This window comes from Tupaia chinensis, unplaced genomic scaffold (genome assembly GCF_000334495.1).
Source record: "Tupaia chinensis unplaced genomic scaffold, TupChi_1.0 Scaffold000430_1, whole genome shotgun sequence".
NCBI classification, from domain to species: Eukaryota; Metazoa; Chordata; class Mammalia; order Scandentia; family Tupaiidae; genus Tupaia; species Tupaia belangeri.
The window spans coordinates 3548823-3558129 of NW_006159935.1; the positions used below are offsets into that span (position 1 = coordinate 3548823).

At 41.2% G+C, this 9307-nt stretch overlaps 1 protein-coding gene across 4 annotated transcripts in view; it reads left to right on the forward strand.

The window, feature by feature from the left end:
• TNIK (TRAF2 and NCK interacting kinase) overlaps positions 1–9307 on the forward strand; it is a 417539-nt gene that overhangs the window by 41530 nt on the left and 366702 nt on the right. The gene's annotated exons all lie outside the window — the stretch shown is intronic.

A 9307-nucleotide genomic window follows, 5' to 3' on the forward strand; every position in this document is an offset into this window, starting at 1 on the left:
GGAAAGGGGAAGATTAGGAGAGATTGGTCAACAGGCACGATGTGTGATTTTTTGTGGCTGACTTAGCATAATATTTTCAAAATTCATTCATGTAGTAGGATAGATCAGTATTTCATTCCTTCTTTATGGCTGAATATTATCCCACTATTTGGAGATACCAAATTCCATTTATCCATTCTTGAGCTGGTGAAATTTTGGGTTGTTTCGTCTTTCAGCTATTGTACATAAGGCTGCTATGAACTTTTGTGTGCAACTTTCTATGTAGACGTATGTTTTCATTTGTCTCGAGGATACAACCTCAGAGTAGAATTGCTGAGTAATTGGGTGTGAGCTGTATTTTCATCTCTTAGATTTTGTAAGCCCTTATGGAGCGTGTCAGAGTACCCAAAGTACATTGAAGTAGCAAAATACAGAATTACCTAAGGTTCTGTACTATCTATATATTTTTTGTACTTTATTTTTGATATTTGATCATCATATTTCCTCTTCTGCCCCACGTAGGAACATTCACTTGCATGACAAAGACTTGGAGGTGGAAGGCAAGTGAGAGATGATGTAGCTTCACTTCTTCACTTTAAAGATGAGGAAACCAAAGTTCAAAGACTGACTTATTCCCAGGATTGTACCGCTGGGTAGTGAGTGGGCTAAATCAACCATGTAATCTCTTTTTCTCAAAGCAGTATTTTCCACTGGGGTAACTTCTCGAAGAGGGAGCTGTTCTTAGACATGAGGTCCAGTTGCTGGAGGAAAGATGCTTTGTGTACTCTTTGCCACTGGCTGAAATCTCTCTGGAGTGACATGCTAGAATTAGGTCATGGTAATTCTCTGGGAAATGCTATGTGGTCTTAGAGAAAGCTTGCCTTTCAAAGCAGTTTGATTATAGCAAGGGGCAGGATGAGGCCCCGTGGAATTGGTGGTCTTAGAGGTTGTCACAAAGGGTTGTTAATAAGTATTAATGAAACCGTTGTTTAAGTTCACTGAGCAGTCTGATTTTAGTAGAGTAGAATGTGAATGTTTCAAAGCCCGATGGTCCAGGACATCTACAAATGTCAAGATTCACAAATGGAAACAGAAACTTAAAAAGCAAAGAGTGAGATGAAAAGCAGAAAGTTAGATGATTTTTAAATGTTATACTACCTTTTACAATATGAAATCAGTTCAGTAAGTACTATCAAAATAAGCAACTCTGGGCCAGCCAGGTGGTGTGTTGGTTAAGATGGTTGGATCCCACATGGCTAACTGCAGGTTCGAGTCCCACACCTGGTGCTTTTTCACTTTCTCTCTCTCCCCCCTCTGTCTCTGGCAAGTGCATGTGCTCTATAGCAAACATAAATAAAAACATTATAAAAAGGAAGAGTTATTAAAAAGAATAAGCAACTGTAAAAATTTCTCATTGAAGAGGATCAGTGAAGGTACAGTTGGAATGAACAGGGAAGGCTGTCTATCATGATTCAAGGATGATTTGCTGAGTCACTTGGTGAAACAAGCCTTGTTAGCAGAGATAGAGGAAGAATATTCAAAAGATATTACTAAACTTAAAATAAGGTACACTGACTCATCGAATCACTTATTGAAGTTTTTACTATATGGAAAGAGCATCTTAATTTTCTAATTGCTTCAAAAATACATCTTTAAGATGTGGAAAGTAGTTTTATTATGATACATTTCATGGCTTATTTAAGAGATTTTGCAATTAATTCAAAGTTGTGAAATCTGGAAGCTGTATTAGCTTATCGGTGTGTTTTGTAGCACAGAGAGACTCTGGGCCATTTAAAAACTCAAGCAAATAAATAGTCATTACATGGTTTAAATTAAAGTATAGCAATTTTTAAATTCAAAAAACCATTCATAAATTATGTACTTTATATGAACTGAACTTTACTAAGTGGTCATGGAGAGAGACTCATAGCACAGAAAGGCAGTCCTTGGAAATACAGTTTTCATAATCGTCATTTAAATAAGGATTTTTAAGCCCTGTCTTCAGTGAACATGGAGGATGATCTGTGAAGGCTAAGCAGGTGGAACTGAGGCTACAGATCGCACAGTGACGAGCTGAGGGAATGGGGAGGCACATGCTGTATTTGTACAGTGCGTAATGATTGCTCGTAGGGGTTCATGATGGAAAGTTGGCTCTTGCTTTAAATGTGGTAAATAGTGTGGCTGATGAAGTCTTTGTAAACCATACAGCCCATATTCAACTTGTCCCCGCTTCTTTCTTTTACATTTTATTTATTTATTTATTTATTTTTGTCACAGGATGCAGGCACTCACTGGAGAGAGACAGACAGAAACAGGAAAAGTGAGAAATCATGCCTCTGAGGGGATGGCCATGGCACAATCCCTTCTCCTCCATTCTCCTTCTGAGATTTTGGGCACATACATATGACTGCACACGGCATGAGTTTCAAGTCACTGGATCCAGGACTTGAACTGTGGTTGACCATGTGGAGTCCAGTGCCATTTTCTTTTTCAAGTTTATTTCTTCCATGAGAGAGAAAGAGAACAATAAGCCCCATAGACAGTGTCTTACACTGCAATCCTCCCCTCCCTCCAGCCTTTCCAGCATTCAGGACTATGTGCATGCACACTGTGGTGTACAGGTCAGGCGGAGAACAGAACCCTCAGCCTTCCACGTGGGCCCAGCATTGCTTGAGCAGTGTGTTTCTGCTGCACCACCAAGCCCGCCTAGTTTCTCAGTAACCTCCTATCTCCTCCCTCCATTCCAAGACTTAATCCAGTCTTTTTATAAAAAAATCTAGAAGACTCTTCTCATCTTCTTTGTTCCTCATGACCTCATTATTGTTATTATTATTCTTTTGAAGAGTCCTCATTAGTTATCTTGTAGAATGTTCTACATTCTGGTTGTAGATTTCCTTGTGATTACATTCAGAGTAAATGTTTTTAGCAAGACTATTTCATGGTTGATGGCGAATCATTCTTACTGCATTAGATTAGGGGCATGTAATCTCGGGTTGTTCTCAGGTTATGCACAGAGGTGAAAAGATTGTTAAGTGTTTAATAGTGAGAAGTTCCATGGTTAAACAGTAGGGCAAGTGGGTACCGAGCGGGGGTTGTTAATGAGCTAAGATGGGTGAAGGCCTCTGTGAGGCAGAAATGTGAATGAGGTCAGGGGGCAGGCCAGGTTCAGGTATTGAGATGGAACATACTCTGTGTCTGAGGAAGAGCCAAGCAACTGGCTGGGCAACTGGAGGCCAGGGAGGGTGCAGGAGCCTGGTGGAAAACTGGGAAGAGGAAGCATATTCAAATGCAAATCTTAGGTCTGGAGCTGTTTATTCCTACTTTACTACGTGGAAAATAAAATCCTAAAAGTGGCTCCTGTAACACTAGGCTTTCAACTGAGGTCTTCCACTTAGACTCATGTAGTGCAAAATTGCATTCAATAACATTTGACAGTTTTGCTTTGCATTCTGTCTTTAAGGTGATAATGCAGATATGTTAGCCGAAGTACAATTTAGCGGTAGGTTCTCTTTCCAACTGGGCCTCTCTTTGTAAAAATGTGCAAATAGTCTTAAATCCCATGGTGCTGTGAAAGGACCACTGAAGTAGGAGTTGGAAGGTCTGAACCAACAAACTGGTATGAGGGAAAGCTCTTGAACCTTCTCATGCCTGAGCATTCCCATTTATCACGCTGAGATAAGCCCTGTGGTTATCTGATGGGCTGCTGGAAGGGTGGACTGGCATGATAGATATGAGTGTGCTTTATAAACTGCGATGCACTCCTTGAGTCTAAGATTTTATTATCATTTAGACCTCTATTAGAGCTTTACTAAACAGAGGCAGTCTATTATCTACCTCTCATTTGAAAAGGGAATGACAAATAGTTGCTTCAAGGTAAAATGCTTCTTAAGGAGCTGAATCTGATCATGCACCTTAAAGGACCTAATGAATAATTCAGCTGTTCTTCAAACGAGCATCTCTGAAAAAAGGCAATGATCACTTTTCATCCCATTTCACTCTTCTGGAAATCAGCATGCTCTGTGTGAGACCCTACCTGGGGAATCTTCTTCTTGAGTTCCAGTGCCAGATTAATAAACTAGAAACAGCTCTGTACTGCTTAGAGAAATGGATATTTGGGAAGGATAGGCACATCTGGATTGGGCAAGCAGGTTCGTTGAGTCTTTAACGAGGTAGGTGGATGGAGGGATGGGTAGATGAAAAGGTAAGAAGGTAGACAGGTTAGACAGTTGGTGCTGTGGAGGACAGAAAACGTGTGAGAAACGGGGATCGATAATAATTATAACGGACGTTATGAGCACTGACACGTGCCGGTCATGAATCCTCTCCCAGCTCAAGTGGGTAACTAAAATCCTTCTCCCATTTTACAGAGGAGGTAAATACTGTTACATAGCTTTCCCAAAGTCTTACAGCGAGAAAACGGGGGATTTGACTTCAGATAAACTGACGTCCTTAACCACGCGCTCTCTCAAATGATGTCCAGCATCGTGGAGAAGATTTCGTGGAGTCTCGCAGTGGTACCGAACCACATGTAACTGCCATAAAAAGGGAAAGGGTACCCATGTAGGACCTTGGAGAGAATGAGAATAGACTGCGGTGGCTGACATGACCATGGGAGGCTTGGTGGAGGAGGACCTGTAGCAAGGTCTCGAAGGACTGGTAAGACTTGAACTGGAGGAAGTGAGTGAGCCAGACACGGAGCTCAGAGGAAGTGGTCAGTGCAGACACAGCAGTGGGAAAGAGCAGGCTATGTGGGACAAGTGGACCGAGAGGCCTCTTCTTTAAACATTTTTAAATGATTCATTTTATTTTACTTATTATTATTTATTTATTATTATTATTTTTAAATTACTATGGGGCATGTATGCTCACCAGAGAGGGTGAGAAAGAGAGAAAGGAAGCTGCCAGGTCTGGGACTTGCACTGTGGTCAACCACGTGAGAGTCTAGTACCTTAACCACCAAGCCACCTTCTGGCCCTGGCCTTATGTATATTTTTTAGGAGGAAAGTTCCTGATGAGGCATGGGAGATGATAAGATTAGAATGAAAGCCTAAATCTCTGTTGAAAGGTAGAGGCGAATGGACCAAAGAGACTGTTTTATTCCTTTAGCATTAAAGATTAAATCAAAGCTCTAGCTGCAGAGGACATAATTTAGAATCAGATTTAAAGATCTGTTGGAGTTAGGAAAGATTGAATACAAGTAAAAATGTGTATCCTTGTATTTATTATCTTTTTATTTATGTATCTCTGGGTGAAAGGAAAAAGAAAACACACACTGATTCCTTGAGTTATGTGCACAGCATGGTCTCTGTCCCAGAATCACGCCGTCCGAGAGAAGCCAGGCTCTGCGGAGGAAACCCTCTCCAGCACGTGGTCTTCCTGCAGGTCTGGGAATGGGATGCGCATGTTCTCCACGTCTCCCTCATTCTTATCATTCATTTTTGTTAGCTCGCCAGTGTTCTCCCTGGTCTGCATGGCGAAAATAGCTACTGTGTATTGAAAACCTACCATAATCTGGGAGTTCACAGCAACTATTAAAGCTAGGTGATATTATCTCTATTTCGCTATTCAGGAAACTGAAGCTCAGGAAGGTCAACAATGAAAGCCACTTTAGTAATCTCTGGAGTTGGAATTAGATATCAGCTTTTTCTAGGCTGTTCCTTCTAAACTTTGTCATAGTTAAGAATATGAACTTGGGCGGGGGGGGATGGGGTCAGCCCACGATGGTGTGGAGGTTGAGATGCTAGATCCGTATGGCCAGCTGCATGGTTTGAGTCCTACACCTGGTGGCTTGAAAATCATGCTGGGCATGTGTGTGTGGACGCCCAAAATCCTGAGAAGAGAATGGAGGAGAAGGGACTGCTGCATGGTCATCCCTTGGGGAGAGATTTCTCATTTTTTATCTCTGTCTTTCTCTAGTGAGCACATGCACTCTACAGAAAAAAAATTAAATTAAAAATAGAATATGAAGTTGGTTGTTTGCTGGCCCTTCCGCTTGCTTGCTAAGTGCTCTTGGGCAGGTTATTAAATGTCTTTGTGTCTCATTTTCCTCATCCATGAGATGGGGACAGTCATAGTGCCCACTTGACACATGATAAATGCTCAGTTCATTGCTCTTTCATGATATTTAAAATTTATTCATTTCTATCACCAAGTCCTACAGCTGTAACATGCTGGTCCTCAGAAAAAGGCTTACATCCTGGCACAAAGAAAGGAGGAACATCTTTGAAAATTTATTTTAGTTTTGTGCATATTAATTTGAAAACTTAATTAGCTGTCCATTTTTTTTTTTCCCTGGGATTTTCTTAACCCAGTTTCTACCTTGAAGCCACTCACCTGGTTCATCTCTGTTTGCATCGACCTAAGCTGCTGTTCTGGGTGGACCCTGTGTACTGACATGCTGGTAAAATGAGAAGGAAGCTGATGTTTGCCTCGCCGTCATTCCCGCCGTGTCCTCCACAGTGAGGAGCTGCCTCTTCCCAAAGGGAAGAGACTTTTCAGCCCAGCTCTATCTCACTTTGACCTTTCTGGGGAGGGAAACACAAGTAGGATGGTCTGAGGTTTCTGAAGAAGTCCCTCAGCAGGTTTGAACAGGCTGTTATAAAACCAGGCAATCAAGGAACGAAAGCCACTTGCTTGATTGCAGCTATCAGAAAGGAGAAGAGGAAGGGTTCAGAGGGAACCAGTTCCAGCGAGGCTTAATAGTCGTCTAAAATGGAAGGCTCCTCACCTTGTCCTTCCTGTGCTCTTCCAGGGCCCGCACACTAGGGATGGTCATTAACGACTCGCTGCTGGGGATAAGCTTGGGTGTCATCGCTAAGCTGGCCTTGCCTGGAGTTAGTTCTTTGCCCACCTTTAATGAGCAGTTTTATATGCAGATGTGTGCTCTGGTACTAGTTGTATTGATTTCTGGTTCCAATTTAAAATAACCTGAAGTTTTCTTGCTCATCTAAATGAATATTCGCAACAGGAATTTAAATACAAGTTTGTATTGCCATGTGTCCGGTACTGCATAATTATCCATTCATTTCCACTTGGAAGACCAGGTTGTGAAAAGATGAACATGAAGTCTTTTGATGATCAAAATTTGAACTTAAATGTATTGCACCTCCAAGAAAATACTAATGGTATTTTTTTAACCCAGAGCATCTTATAAAATATGTGTAATAAATTAATACAGTTGATTGCCAGTGATCAAAGCTAACACACTTATTTCTTCCTTTTTTTTCCCCTAATAACTTTCCTAATATTGGCAATGAGATGAAACACCCTAAATGATTAACTGGCACAGTTGACATCAACATTAAGCTTATGATGTCCCGGGGGAGTGGACGTGTACACATGCCCAAATCCAGGGGCTCGCTGTGCCTTTAGCCCTGTGTTTGTGACAGAGACCGTACAAGCTACGTGAGCAGAGTTACCCATGCAGCTTCAAATTCTCTTCTTGAAATATAGGGACTATGCTATCTTCCCTTTGCACCTGGGTGAGTTTGAATATACCTTTGACATATAAAATGTGGCAGAAGTGAGTCTATACCAGTCTTCTGGGCACAGTCTTTTAGAGACTGCAGCCTTGGCGTCCCGCGCTCTTGGAGAAGCCAGATGCCTTGTTCTCTGAGACCACCATGCTGTAAGGAGGCTCAAGATTCTCACCTGGAAACTTTATATGGAGGGAGATGGCAATCATTCATCTCAGGAAAATGCCAGACGTATGACTAAAAAACCCTTCAGATGATTCCAGCTTCAGCTCTGAAGTAGGAGAATCTAATATAGAACCATGAAAGATCATACTTTTTTTTTAATCTACTAAGATGCTTTCGACTACCTAGAATTGCATATTTCTATTTCTATATCCAGAAGCAGGGGCATTTTTAGGATGAGGTTTTAGGACTCTTTACGATTACTAGAGGGCCAAAGAAATCTGTTTAAATTGCTGCTTTAATCTGAATTTTAATTTCTGTTTATTTAAGATTGCCTTACTTGTTTGTAAAAATTATAGTGAATATAAGTTTTCATTTCTCTGACACAATATCTGTGCAAATCTAACATGACAAAGGTCAGAAGAAACACTGAGACAGGAGGAAGAATCTGTAAGTTGGTAGGAAGGAGAGAGTAAAAACTATTAGAAACTGGGACCAGCAGATGGTGTAATGGTTATGTTGCTAGACTCCCATGTAGTCAACCATGGTTCGAGTCCCTGACCCGGTGGCTTAAAACTCACCTGGGGCATGTGTGTGTGTGCCCAAAATCCTGAGAGGAGACTGGAGGAGAAGAGATTGTGGCATAGTCATCTCCCCAGGGGTGATTTCTCACTTTCTGTCTTTTTGTCTCTCTGTCTCTCCAGCAAGCACACATGCCTTATAGCAAAACTCTCTCTCTCAAGAGAAAAGACACAGGCTTTATAAAAAACTCCCCTCTCTAAAAAAAAAAAAAAAAAAAAAGGCAGTGAAAAAAAAAAAAAAAAACAAACACCAAACTATTAGAAACTAAGAATAGAACAGTGACCTGTAATGTACTGCTAGGTTCAAAATAAAGAGAGACAGAGAAAAACCCCAGAATTTGTGATCCTGGTTATTTCATGTTTGGCATCCTGCTGGAGAACACAGTTCACACAGACGAGGGGCATCTGTGTCCCTCTGACCCTCTGTGAGGACAGAATATCATCTCAACAATATGGGTCATGGGGGTTATGGAGACCTTTTTATTGATATGTTATTTTTAATAGTTTGGAGTTGGAATTTAGAATTTAAATAGTTTGAAGTTGGACGTGTGGTCTACCTGTGCCCCTTTTTGAGGTCCATAAATTAATGAATTAACCAGTGAAAACACATATTAGCTAGAACCAAGATGAATATGTTTTTCTTTATCAATAGGCGGTGGCAGATGAGGTGATTCTACCCCTCCACATGGTATATCATTTATCAGATGCCTCCCAGGTGCCAGGTACCTTGTTAGGTGCTAAGGATTTTAAGGTAACTTCACCCCAGAGGAGCTCACACAGCTTTCGTCCTTGATGGTTGCTTTTCTTTAGCCTACTGCTCAGTTTCCAAATATCCAACTCATGTTGGATCTTTGGGGCATGAATAAGCAGATAGCAAGTTGCCTGCTGCTATTTGTCGTTAGCATGTTCAAATTGTGGTTTTCTTAAATTTTACCCCAGAGTATGAGTACAGAAATAAAAGCATTAATTAAACGCACAAAATGAAAATAGAAATAACCATAAAGCATAGTTCCGTCCCCCTCAGGGAAGGCTAATCTAAAAGTCTATCCTTATCACACAGTAAGCAGGTGGGGGAGAGTGTGCCTGAGATGCTTTCTACTCTCACTTCAC